This window comes from Athene cunicularia (genome assembly GCF_003259725.1).
Source record: "Athene cunicularia isolate RWA chromosome 5 unlocalized genomic scaffold, athCun1 chr5_part1, whole genome shotgun sequence".
NCBI lineage: Eukaryota > Metazoa > Chordata > Aves > Strigiformes > Strigidae > Athene > Athene cunicularia.
In genome coordinates, this window is record NW_020799101.1 from 12,495,327 (window position 1) to 12,507,710 (window position 12,384).

The following is a 12,384-nucleotide window of genomic DNA, read 5'->3' on the forward strand; positions in this document are numbered from 1 at the left end:
GTCCAATCGTTAACCTAACACTGATAGTTCCCAACTACACTATATCCCTCAGCGCTATGTCAACCCGACTATGTCAGCCTGACAGCGCTATGTCAACACCTCCAGGGATGGGGACTCCACCACCCCCCTGGGCAGCCCATTCCAATGCCTAACAAAACAACCCATTCTGTAACGAAATGCTTCCTAGTATCTAGTCTAAACCTTCCCTGGTGCAACTTGAGGCCATTCCCTCTTGTCCTATCACTTATTACTTGGTTGAAGAGGCTCATCCCCAGCTCTCTGCACCCTCCTTTCAGGTAGCATTAGAGGGTGATGAGGTCTCCCCTCAGCCTCCTCCAGACTAAACCCCCCCAGTTCCCTCAGCCACTCCTCGTACGACATGTGCTCCAGACCCTGCACCAGCTCCATTGCCCTTCTTTGGACACGCTCAAGTCATTCAATGTCCTTTTTGTAGTGAGGGGCCCAAAACTGAACACAGGAATCGAGGTGTGGCCTCACCAGTGCCAAATACATCTATCATTCAAGATTAAAAAAATCTGGATGGCTTAGTAGTGACAAAAATCAGATCAGCTCTCATGTACAAGGCAACAGAGATTCCTTCTCTCTTCCTGAAGAAAACATGGTGCTAGGCAGCACCCTGTATGCTGTGTTTTGACACAGATGAGTCTAACACCAATCCACAAATTTCTTCCCTTTGATGACTGTAACTCCAAACTGAAGTTTGTATCAGTGTGCACACCATCCCAGGATGGCAGCAGCAAGCCACATACCAGCAAGAACAGAACTCCAGACTACAAAATCAGGGTAGGTGAACCTTGTACCAATTAACACAATTAAGACTCCCTGTGAAACACAGGTACACAGAGCAAAAATCACGCAACACCTTTAATGAGACTCATTAGTCTGAACCTGAGAACAGAGGAAGAATGCTTATATTAATGCAGAATTAATCCCATCCTTCCTTTCCTTTTGTTATAGTAAGTAGCCTCCATGGACTTATTTTTCAGTAAGATAAGTAGAGGTCTGATCTACAGCACCCAGAAGAGCTAATTTCTTGCCAAGGCAGCCTCTGAAGGGGCTGTGAAAGCATTCTGGATTATATCTATACTTACAATTTAACTGAAAAACAATTTACTGAAACTTAACAAAGAACATGAGAAAACATGAAAGGGACATTTACAATTTCCTTTTCAAAACTTACAAGGGCCCAGTATGTAATCAAAATAATTTGGCTAAGAGGTTGAGGTTTAATACATAATCAATGTAATTAGTGAGAAGTTGAACTTAATTTGATCTCTTGAGATGAGAACTGAAATCAAAGATCAAGGAGTCAAAATGGGTAGTTAAGAGCCTTCCATGCAGTTTCTTTCCCTCTGCAGTAACCTCAAAGTAGTGTGAAAATCTCTGAACGCTCCAGGAATCTTGAACACTGCCACTGAGCTCTCCCCTTTACAGATCTTCATTTACTGCTTTGGGGATGGGAATAAGGACAGATCATATCTGTCATATCAGTAGTCATCAATCTGGTAAATATATCCAAAGCATACCTGCAGGAGGTGGGCTGGTGGTGTTAGATTAGCAGTTGGGACCAAAGCAAGTTGCTCAAGACGGCACGCTACCAGGAGGGCAATATTTGTCAGCTGATTTCAATGCCATGTTGTTACATCCAGATCAACATGCCATCCAACAGGACATCAGAATAACCTCTAGTTATTGTGGTCTTAAACATATGGCCTGACAGAGCTATAGAGGTTACAGTAATTCTAGTTCATGCAAGTAGTGCCCAATAACTGGTAAGGAGTTTATTATGAAGCAACTAGCTACAATTTTTAACATCAGTATTTTCAATCGACAGAGACTCACTGCAAACTATACAAAGCCTGATATGAATTCTTCATCATCTGAATACGTAAAAAGGGGCACTGGCCCATAAACAACGCAGTTAAAAACAGCAGGGAAAAAACATGCTTGCTGGCCACCGTTTTGGACGGCAAATGGTTCTGAGCTTTTTGCTTTGTTGAATATTCTTGCTACTATGCCATTACTGTTCACTAGTTTCACTACCACAAGATTGTCTGGACAGACAACTTATGGAAGAGCCTCTGGAGATGCAGCTTAAGGTGCTGAAAACTTTGGTTGGTTTCACTGCAATTTAGATTTCTATTCGTTTTCCTCAACAAAATGATACCTGGATTGGCCTGTTAGAACTGTATTTGCAGCTGCCTTTCTAGCAAGTATATTATTATCATTAAAGAGTGTCTCAGTGGTTGAGATACACTGGATAGTCCAGTGATAGTTTCAGCATAACTTACTATGTTTTTATTTGGTAAGACAGCAAGAGCAGCATCCTAAAGCTTTGAGGATCCATGTTATTATAACAAGAAACAAAAAGATTAACTTTTCAACAGGGTAGCGATGACAAAGTTTATATATTTTAGCACACTAAACGGCACTCACTGACTTACATTGTGGTACTTGTTTAGCAAGTGTGGTTTTGTATTTACATATAGCAATGCTACAGCTGCCTATCCTTCATGTCTAATTACGGAGTTCCATTAGTGTTTTGTCAGAGACAACATGAAGTTTGTTGAATTGCATCAGTGACTGGGAAGTTGCCTATAAGCACTGACGGTCATCTGGCTCTCTTTGCTGCAGATGGGTGCCCATGTCAAGCTTTAGTCACAGACTATTTTAGAAGACTGATCTACAACTTGCTGCAGCTCTTCCGCTTTTCTTGCTAGTGTTTATTTTTCACAACACAAAGCATTGCTTGTATTTCCTGTTAGCTGCTTACATACAGAGCTCAAATTTTATCTTCTGAATAATTCTATCACCACAGCTTTGTGCAACACACTCAACTTGCAACACATCAAGCCAATCCTGACAACTGCCAAAGAAGTCTCAGTGTACTGCATCCTTGACATTCTTGCACTGTAATTTTACATTCATAGTTAAGTATTAGTAGCATAAGGCTTGGTTTCCACCTGCTCCTTTTAAACTTAATTTTAACTAGTTTACTCCAGGAATAAACTGACATTTGATTTAAGTCAGAGATCATATCTGCAGCCTGAGGTTGTAGACTATTGGCAAAGATGATAGAGTCCCCAAGCTCAGACTGTAAAATGGTACTTCACAAACACAGGCATCAGAGCAACATTTATTTCTTAATGCATCTTCTGTAACAAAACTTCAAAGAAACAAATGCCCCCAGAAAAGTAAAATTTGTTAGCTGCAACCATCAGTTAGCTAATTAAATATGATTTAAACCAGATAAAGTCCTAAGTATTCTTTCAAAACTTTATATAAATAGAGATGAAGAATCTGAATAAATGATGGCCTGTCTTAAATTACTTTAAGTTCTTGATTTTCATTTGTAATTTCTCTTTGATCAGCCTGAACCACCCTTTTACTTTCAAAAAACCCCAAACTACTTTGTGCTTCTTTTTATATACATATATACACACATACACATATATGTAAGGTTCCCACACTTGAAGGAACACACACACACACACACACACGCACGCATCTCACTTGCTTTAAGCCCCAACTCCTATATTTTACTGTAAATTTTAATTATATAAAGCTACTGATGAGCTAAGGCTACTGCAGACATGGCTTTACCCATAATGTCTGTATTCTTGTGCTCCCTGATCCATTCATAATAGTTTCTCACTTCACATACTCATACTGAAATCTTTTTTGCTTTGCCCCCTGCTCACCAATTTTATATTTGTATTAAATGCTATATATAGAGAGTTACAGTCCATGACAAGGTTCCTGGGCATTTTAGTAGTATATTAATAACAACCTTGACCACTTCTAAAGAACTGTTACACCAAATCATTTCATCTTTGGCTCTCATGCTTTTATTTTAAGTGTCACTAGAAAAGCTTACTTTTCAGTACTCCAGACTGATAAACTGAACCGTGATGAGGAAGCATATTAAATTATAATCACTACAAAGATATAACAAATTATAATATTTGTCATTAAGTATTTAAGTATATATTCAGGAATGGGGCGGGATTTTTTTTCTATAATTTTTTTAATTGGCCCCCAAAGCTGGGGGGCATGCAGGGGTAAACAGACAAACAAAAAACCAAAGCCTAGCATCCCATCTGTACAATTACAAATTTACAAATTTATTATGGCTTCAAATGAAATTGAGGGAAAAATAAGCAAACAAGAGCAAATGTTTGTTAAATCTGTGAACATATGGGTGGATTCAATAGCTACCTGTTTTTTCTTACTATCTGTATTCTCTATGGGATAACTATATTAATAATTCTGTACTACACATATGGGTTAATGAACACCTGAATACTCTCAAAGTTTAAAGAGTGATAGGCCTTAAGTCTTATGAAAAAACGGAAGAAAAAACATTTGAAACAAAGGGTGAAAAATGTGTTTTCAGTTTACAAACTGCTGATACCCATTTTTGAAGGCTACCTTGCTCCTGATTAGAACAGCCTTTGCCTTCATTGCTGTGTTTCCACTCAGGAAGGATTCAGAGAGTTGAAAAGCATGATTAGGAAGCAGAGGATATCAAACACTGAAACAAACCACAAACCAAAGACCTCACACATCATGTGTTACACAAGTAGTTGTTAGCCTTGTGTAAGAACTAGAAGGGCACAGGATCCTGTTTTCAGAAGCATCTCCTTTTACGTAACAAAATACTTGTATACAGCAGTGTTTTGGTACACTTCTTTAATCAATTCCATTAGTTTTAAAAGCATAATATAAAAAAGCTACACAAGCAGCACTGTTAAGGTAACCTCCTTCGCTATTCACTATTAAGGTATATATGCTTTAGATGCAGAAGGAAATTCCAATTCCCAAAACCAAAAATACAAGATGTCAATAAAAACTGGAAATAGGAAATTGCAGAAGTGGGAAGAAAAAATTGCATAGCTGCTTTAAGAGTAACACATAGTGCATCATTCTAGTCAGCAAATAGCACCTCACTTAGTACTAAGGCTGTATTTACTTGCTACACTTAAGTATTTTTCAATTATTATATCAACCTATTACAAAAAAATCACTAGGAAAGAAAATCAGAACTGCAAGCCATGAACAAAAATTAGTTTACAATTTATTTTTTATTTAAAGAAGTTGGCACACCAGTGTAGACACAAAAAGCTGCTAAAGCCAACAGACTTTATTTACATAGCTCATACAAGAGAAAAATCCATCCTGATTTTGTTTTTGTTTAAAGTCCTGTTTTGCTAATGTTAGAAATAAAATCCCAAACGAATAGTCCTAGAAAGCTTCAGAAAACAGAAGGTCTAACCCTATCCATTTATAGCACTTCTGCAATTCAAACTTGAGAGGACAAGTCATTCAAAATTTCAAATTTATTTCATAAAATGAGCATCTCTCTTCTTCCAAATTAAAGACAACCAATTTCCAAATCAATTTTATCTACTGCATAGGACTGACTCATGAAAACACTGGCTATTCCACCTGTCAGTCCAGCTGGGACATATTACCAAATACATACAGAAGAAACAGCTAGATTTGTTATGTGCTGTACACACCAGACAAACATAGCTTATTGGGGTATAACTTGGGGGGGTTGGGAATACTTTATTACAGGTTATCAACCATTCCTGATCTAGACAGCTATAAAATCGGCATTAAACTAATAGTATGGTAGGGAGTACTATCAAAATGCTTAAAACACTGTTTTATGTTATAAATAAATACTTAACTTCAGGCATTCATTAAAAGAGATGAATCCCATGTATGCTAAATATACCTCTCTGTAAAAGACATCTGCTTCTATGAAGAACAACAAATACAGAAGAATCTTATACCTCAAAGATGCTGAACTCAATGCATTCAAAAATGCCGTTCCACTAAGTAACTGAGATTGCCCATCTAACAGTAATAATGGAAAAGAGCTTAAATGACAGCTGCTTTATAAAAGTGACAATAAATATATATACACTGAATCACATGCAAGTACTAATTAGCATACTAAACAATTAAAACAGGATAATCTCAGATGATTGAAAGAATGTTCTGTGCCAAGAAGATATCTTCAGAAATCATTTAGGAGCAGTCCTAGTCCTCATGCATGTGAACAAGAGGACAAAACCAACCCCAGAACTTTTGGAAAGTTAATTCTTCCTTTCTCGACCCCCAAACCTCAAGCTCCTCTCCTGTAGTCCCTTATGAGTTGCCCAGTAAGTACTTACCTATGCTAAGACTTTCAAATATAACTTCTGAGGTAGAAAAATCTAGGCACAAGCTTACCACTGTATAACAGTCTCCATATGCCATCTTCAAGATCAGATCAGGTATGTTTGTTTATCAGGGTTACTAACAACTGGTACAGCACTTTAGCATTGCAATGAAAATCACAAACAGGAAACATGAGAAAAATAAGCACCAGTATATAGAAAATATGGAGTGAACTTTCTAAATAACTTGCTGCTACTGATCACAGGAACCTGTTAACACAAAAAATGCTGGATTTATTGCTTTTGTCTATTCCTAGTTTTCCTTTTAACATTAGGATACTTCTACAGATGATCTCTGCTAGGAAACCCACATAAAACCATCAATGTCACTTCTACTCCTTATTGCTTTCTTAATTTATTACTTTAAAGGAAAGTGGCAATCATATGTGTACATGTAATCAGAAATCAGTAAAAGAAGTAATGAAAATACTGATAGCCTTTCCCCACTGTGTGCTAATATACAAAAGGTGATCACAGAACTGGATAGTCAACTCCCAAGGTTCTTTCAGAGAGGGTATTTTAACGATGGCCCATTAAAGAGAGTTTTCTGTTATTTCATTACCATTCTCTAAAAATATTACCTCTATGTTGAATAGCTTAAGAAATTAACTTTTAAATAAAACAGGCTTCACAAAGCAGGGAAGAAAAACCTCTGGAAGTTTAATAAACCTACTGAAGAGTGATGGCTGTGAGATAGTGGCAGGACACATGGATCAGTACACTTAAAGCTTTTTTTTAAAAATTGATTTCAACGGTGATTATAGTCCAACATTAGCAGCACATGCTGTCAATAAACTAAGCAATTTCTGGCACAGCAAAAAAACTGGCCAATGCAGTTTGTATTTTATTACAGGTTGATCTGTATTCAAAAAAAACACCTCTAAAGTAGAAAGAACCAACCAGGGCAGCTGATGGAAACAGTGAGATGATACACACACACACACACTCCTCAAACCACATTAGTCTTCCGCTTGCTGTTCTGCATGGCAGAAGAAATCAAAGAAAGAGTGTTAATTTCTGTTCTTGTTTGTTGAAAGTCACCAAGCCAATACTTCCTTAACCAACAAAAGTAGTCTTTCCGTTCTACAGTCTACTTGGCACCTAGATTCAAAATAAATACAATTTTAAATTTAGAAGCTTCATGCCTTCTTAAACCAGTCCAGCTAGACTAGCAGCTGCTATCACTCCAAGTCACCTACTACTGCCTTGTATGAAAGGATACCAGCTACTTCTGACCCTTCTGTCCTGCTGGTAAACCACAACAGTGAATTGTCCAAGTGCTCCTAGATTATTTCAGTGACTGGTGAAAAGTCCAAGTTTTAGTACATACCTTCCCAAAGGCAAAGCAGACAGAAATAAGAGTATATAGGGTTAAAATTTTAAACTTTCTTTCCTTGCGGTTCTATTTGAAAACCACTGTTAGTGCTGTACTTAACTTTTCACAAGCATAGGCTTTTTCTAGAGATAGAAAAAGGTAATGCTTCTCAACAATCATTAGCTATATTGAACCACCTCTTTCTGAAGAAATTAGACAGACCTAAGTAACTACTGCCTTAACTCAAAAGGAGACCTCTGCACCCCGTTATAAAACAGAACTCTAACAAAGCTTCTCCATGAGTCAAGTAACTTCTGCAGAGGCAGTTAGGTCACAGGGAATATGTCCACAAGTTACCAAGTGTTGGCATAGCCAACTGCGTACTAAAGTTAGATGGGAGCTTAATCATGTTAGCTCTTAAGTGTTCAAAAAGTTAACAGTTATGTGCAAATGGAAACCACAATAACTGCATTAGGGTACAGAACGACAAGGTGCCCTCACCTCATACATGCTCACAAAAAAATATCCAAAAATGACAATATAAAAAAGTCAATTGAATCACTAATAATATGAAAACAATTTAACAGAACACTTCTCTAAGCTACATAGTGTTTTAAAGAAATGCATACCAGGATGGAAGACCGTACATCTACCCTGTTTCTGAATCTCTCTTCTTGAATATTAGCTGTTGACCACACAGCAAGTTAAGAGAGGTCCAAGAATCATCATCTTGTATTCTCTCCCCTAAACATCTGCTTGGTGGGGAATTCTGGAGATAGGAAAATAGGCAAGATGGACCATGCTTTCAAACACAACAACAGGATTCTTTGAGCTTTAAATGAACAGGAATTTGCTTCAGCAGGTCACCTGTGTGCTACAGCTACTTTTCAGTATTTCTGTACATGCTTATGGGCTACTACTGTAACTCTCAAACCAAAACAAGCATCAGCTTAAGTAATTTTTACCCGCTTCCAGCATGGGCATCCTGACCTGGCCTAAGAGGAATCATTTCAATCACTTTCTCAATTTGCTGCACAGCTTCACTCAACTGAAATCTCATTTCCCTTACTGCAAGACAGGAAAAACACTTGTTCATTTTTGTAAATATTAGGATCTGTTGTACTTTTTTATCTATAGAAGTCCAAGGCATCATGAATTTAGTTAAGTGATATAAAAGTGTCTATAAATAAAGTATTTGTGGGCTGCTGCTGCTTGTGTTGTCCCTGTTCTCTGAATAGCAGGCAGCTTCTAGTCTTTACAGTCTGCCATTTACATTAAATTCATTTGCATTAAATGCATATGCATTAAATGCATTTTGAGAAAAACATTTAAATGAACCAGCATATTTCCAAATCTACTCATAGTCTAGAAAAGGACTTTTAAAAAGCCATGTTAAAACACACATACAAGGAAACATGAAGACAACCTTCTTCAAAGAAAAAAAAAAAATCCTAAAAGTGTATTTAACAGTGTGTTCTAGAATATTTCTATATTTCCTAATCTTCACTATGTTAACAAATAGCTCATATAAACACCAGCTAACACATATCATGATTACATCCAGCCACATTAGAATGAAAGTCTACATTACTATTTGTGTGCAATTACTCTATTAATTAAATTAATGAGTCAAGCACTGAGGTGTTCAAAATTGTATGGAGACTAAATAATGCCCACTGGGAATGGCAATCATACTGTATGTGCCAGTCACATTCCCAGTCCCCTTCCCATTCTGTGTCGCCTTCCATATGGTTAAGCATCATAGATAATGTAAGTAAACTGCACTTTTCCTTGGGAATTCTACCTGGAAGGACAACCGAAGAAGAATGCATGAACACTACAACATGTTCTCCTATTGAGATGCATCTCTCATATTTTAAGTTAAAAAAAGCCTGATCTGGAAACACAGAAATTACAAACAAAACTCCATACACGTTTTCAGTTAATGTTTAAAGCTCTCCACTGACTAACTATGGAAGCTTTACACTCCATCCTGAAGTATGAAGAAGGAATAAGAAAATCAGTTTTGGTCTTAGCAGCTTGTTATCCAGAAGCTTTAGAAAATAAGCAAAGATGCCAATAATGATGAGCCTTACAACTGCACAAGAACTAAAATTACAGCCAAGTAGTAATACTCATTTTTAACATCACAGCAATATAGTATAAAGACAGAACATATCACAATAAAATACATCTACACCATTATCTAAACTGAAACATTCTTTATTACATCTTATGAGCTTTCCTAGTAGCTAAGATCCCTCCTAGTAGCTAGGTACCCTCCACCAAAACTCAATCACTAAATTACTACTTTTACAAGTAGTTTACAAGTTTTAACGATCTTATTAATTTATGACAGTAGCATGCAGCTTTCTGCACAACAAATGAGAACTCACTGAAGTGCGTCAGAGTACAGTAAATATTCCCACCCACCTACCCCAACAGTTATTTCAGGGAAGGAAAATGGTAAAGCTGGATGAGTGTTTTGTTCTTAAACATACCTTTCAGTATCAAGACATGTAGTTTAGAAGCTGAAATACATAAGCCTTTCAATGTAGCATTTTACATTCAGGCTGGTACTAAAGGAAATTTCAGAATCCACCTAAACAGGGGATTTTCAAATGAAGCATATCTGTTAATTCTGAGTTTCTGGATTCATGTGGGAAAGGGAGGGAACAATGACTTAATTGACCCCTTTCAAGTCACTGCACTTTGCTGGTGGGCAAAACAGAGAGCAATGCAAAAGGAAAAAAGAAGGAAAAAAAATCAGCATCAACAACAGAATATTCAGTTCAAAAATTGAACACTCCATTGTATACCTATAAAAAGAAATCACATAGTAAAACAACTGGCAGCCTTTGATTAAGCTTAAGGTCTCCTGACAATGTAACAGGCTACTGACACTTAAATGACATGCAAACAGTTCGAGAGAAGAGAGTTCTGGGAATTACAGAGAATGATAAAAACTGCAATCAGCAACTAGAAGACAAGCCCAAAACCTCATGATAAGTCTAGAAAATAAGACAGATGTACACCTCAATCAAAAAGGAAATAAATGAATATTTAAGACTGTAGCAAGCAAGAATTCAACTAAATAAAATTAACTTCCTCAAAAGCATCTTAAGCCTTCAAAACATTTTTTGTCAAATACCAGGGCTAGTTCAACAGCCACTTTCCCTCAAATCCACATGTCATATCAAAATTATAAAAATGTAGAAAAACTAAAATACTCTTTATTTGCCTGGGAAAAAACCCTGTATTCTAGTAATATTTACCTCATGTTCTTGGTTATCTTGTCCATCCTTGCCACTTTTTCCACTCTTGACTGATTTTGCAGGTTCCTTAAAAAAAAAGTTTGCAGTCTCAGTTACTTTGAAAAGAGACCTGGATAAGATTTTCAAGTCAAGAAATTAGGGGTTTTTTGACATTAAGAATATTAACATTGACAGGACAAAACCAATACTGTTTTATTGGAAGATCTTAATACTGAACCATCAGTCTCTAGAAAGCTGCTTTAAACATTTTTCATCTGCAGAAAGGTTTTGGAATTTTATTTATGGCTCAAAATTCACCCATAAAATATATCAAGCTAAGCTTTCATATAGGCAAGCAGGCAGGGACAATGAATGTGATTTGAACCATGTCTAAGAACTCACCCTTGCAGTCTTTGGTTTTTAGTTTCAGGAATATTTATAGTTAGTTTAGTTTTGAGACTAGTATCAGTACAGTATGCATTTTACAACTCGTTATTTTGTCTGTTCTAGGGTCTAGAAAGTCTTAGAAGCAGGCCCACAAGTCAGATTTCTCCCTCACAGCATTGTACTTAACTTAGCATATTTTTGAGATTTGTTATTCTCAGAAAAGTAAAGAAAAGTTTGAATGTTTTTAATACCAAAGGTGGCAAGGCTATTGGGAAAAAGTTAAAACAAACAAAACCCCACAAACCACAACACCCAACCTCGCTACATCTAATTTTAAAACTATGTTGAAAAGCTAAAAACAAGCGTAAGTCAACCTAACTGAAAAGGTCTAGAGGGACAGCAGCTGGACGAGGCAGACTGTATACTTCACTGTTTCTGACTTCCATTCATAAGGCTAATTGCTTATCACATAAAATAAAGTGCAATCCAGTTAGCTTTCTGTTGGATTTTAAGTTTTATGTGCCCATTACTTGTGCAAGACCCCTTCGTGGCTGCCAGACAATTCACTCCTGGGAGTGCCAGGGAAAACCGAGGCAAAGCGAGGCCAAAGCTAGATCCTCTCCCACTGCCAGGAAAAGGGGGTGAAAATATTTCGAGTGGCGATCAGTGCTCCTTGAGTGCTTATGGTGAATCCCCCAAGCAGAACTTCAACTGCAGCCAGAGCCACGCAGCAGGGAAACTTCCCGGGACAGGGTCCGGGCAATCAGTTGTAGGGACTGATCCCTCCCCAGCCCCGACGTGCCGCCATGAAAAACACCCCTTCCTGCTCCCCCAACACACCCGGGCCGGCCCCAAAGTAAGAGACACCCCCTCCCAGCTCACCCTTCCGCCAAGCACGGCTGAGGACACGTTTCCCATCCCCTCCCTCCAGCACTCCCCCGCACGCCGAAACCACGGCCTCCCTCCCTCCCTTCCCTCCCTCCGGCTGCCCCCAACTCCGCGCCCGCCCACCGCGGGCTCCGCACCCCCGCTTCGGCAGGGCGTACCCCCGCGGCCCGGCGAGACGATACCGGCCCCCCCTTCCTGGACTAGTCCCCACCGGGAGCTGCCCCCTCCCCAATCCCCGGCTCCCGGAGGAAGGAAGGGGGCCAGCATACAGAGGGGAGTGAAGGGGGCC

At 38.3% G+C, this 12,384-nt stretch overlaps 1 protein-coding gene across 1 annotated transcript in view; it reads right to left on the reverse strand.

The window, feature by feature from the left end:
* The window catches only part of PPP2R5C (protein phosphatase 2 regulatory subunit B'gamma), an 84,480-nt gene extending 73,576 nt beyond the window's left edge, over positions 1–10,904 (reverse strand). The window contains exon 1 of the mRNA XM_026849534.1: positions 10,842–10,904. The gene's annotated coding sequence lies outside the window, so the exon portion shown is untranslated. The remainder of the gene's footprint in view (positions 1–10,841) is intronic.
* Positions 10,905–12,384: the final 1,480 nt, after the last annotated feature.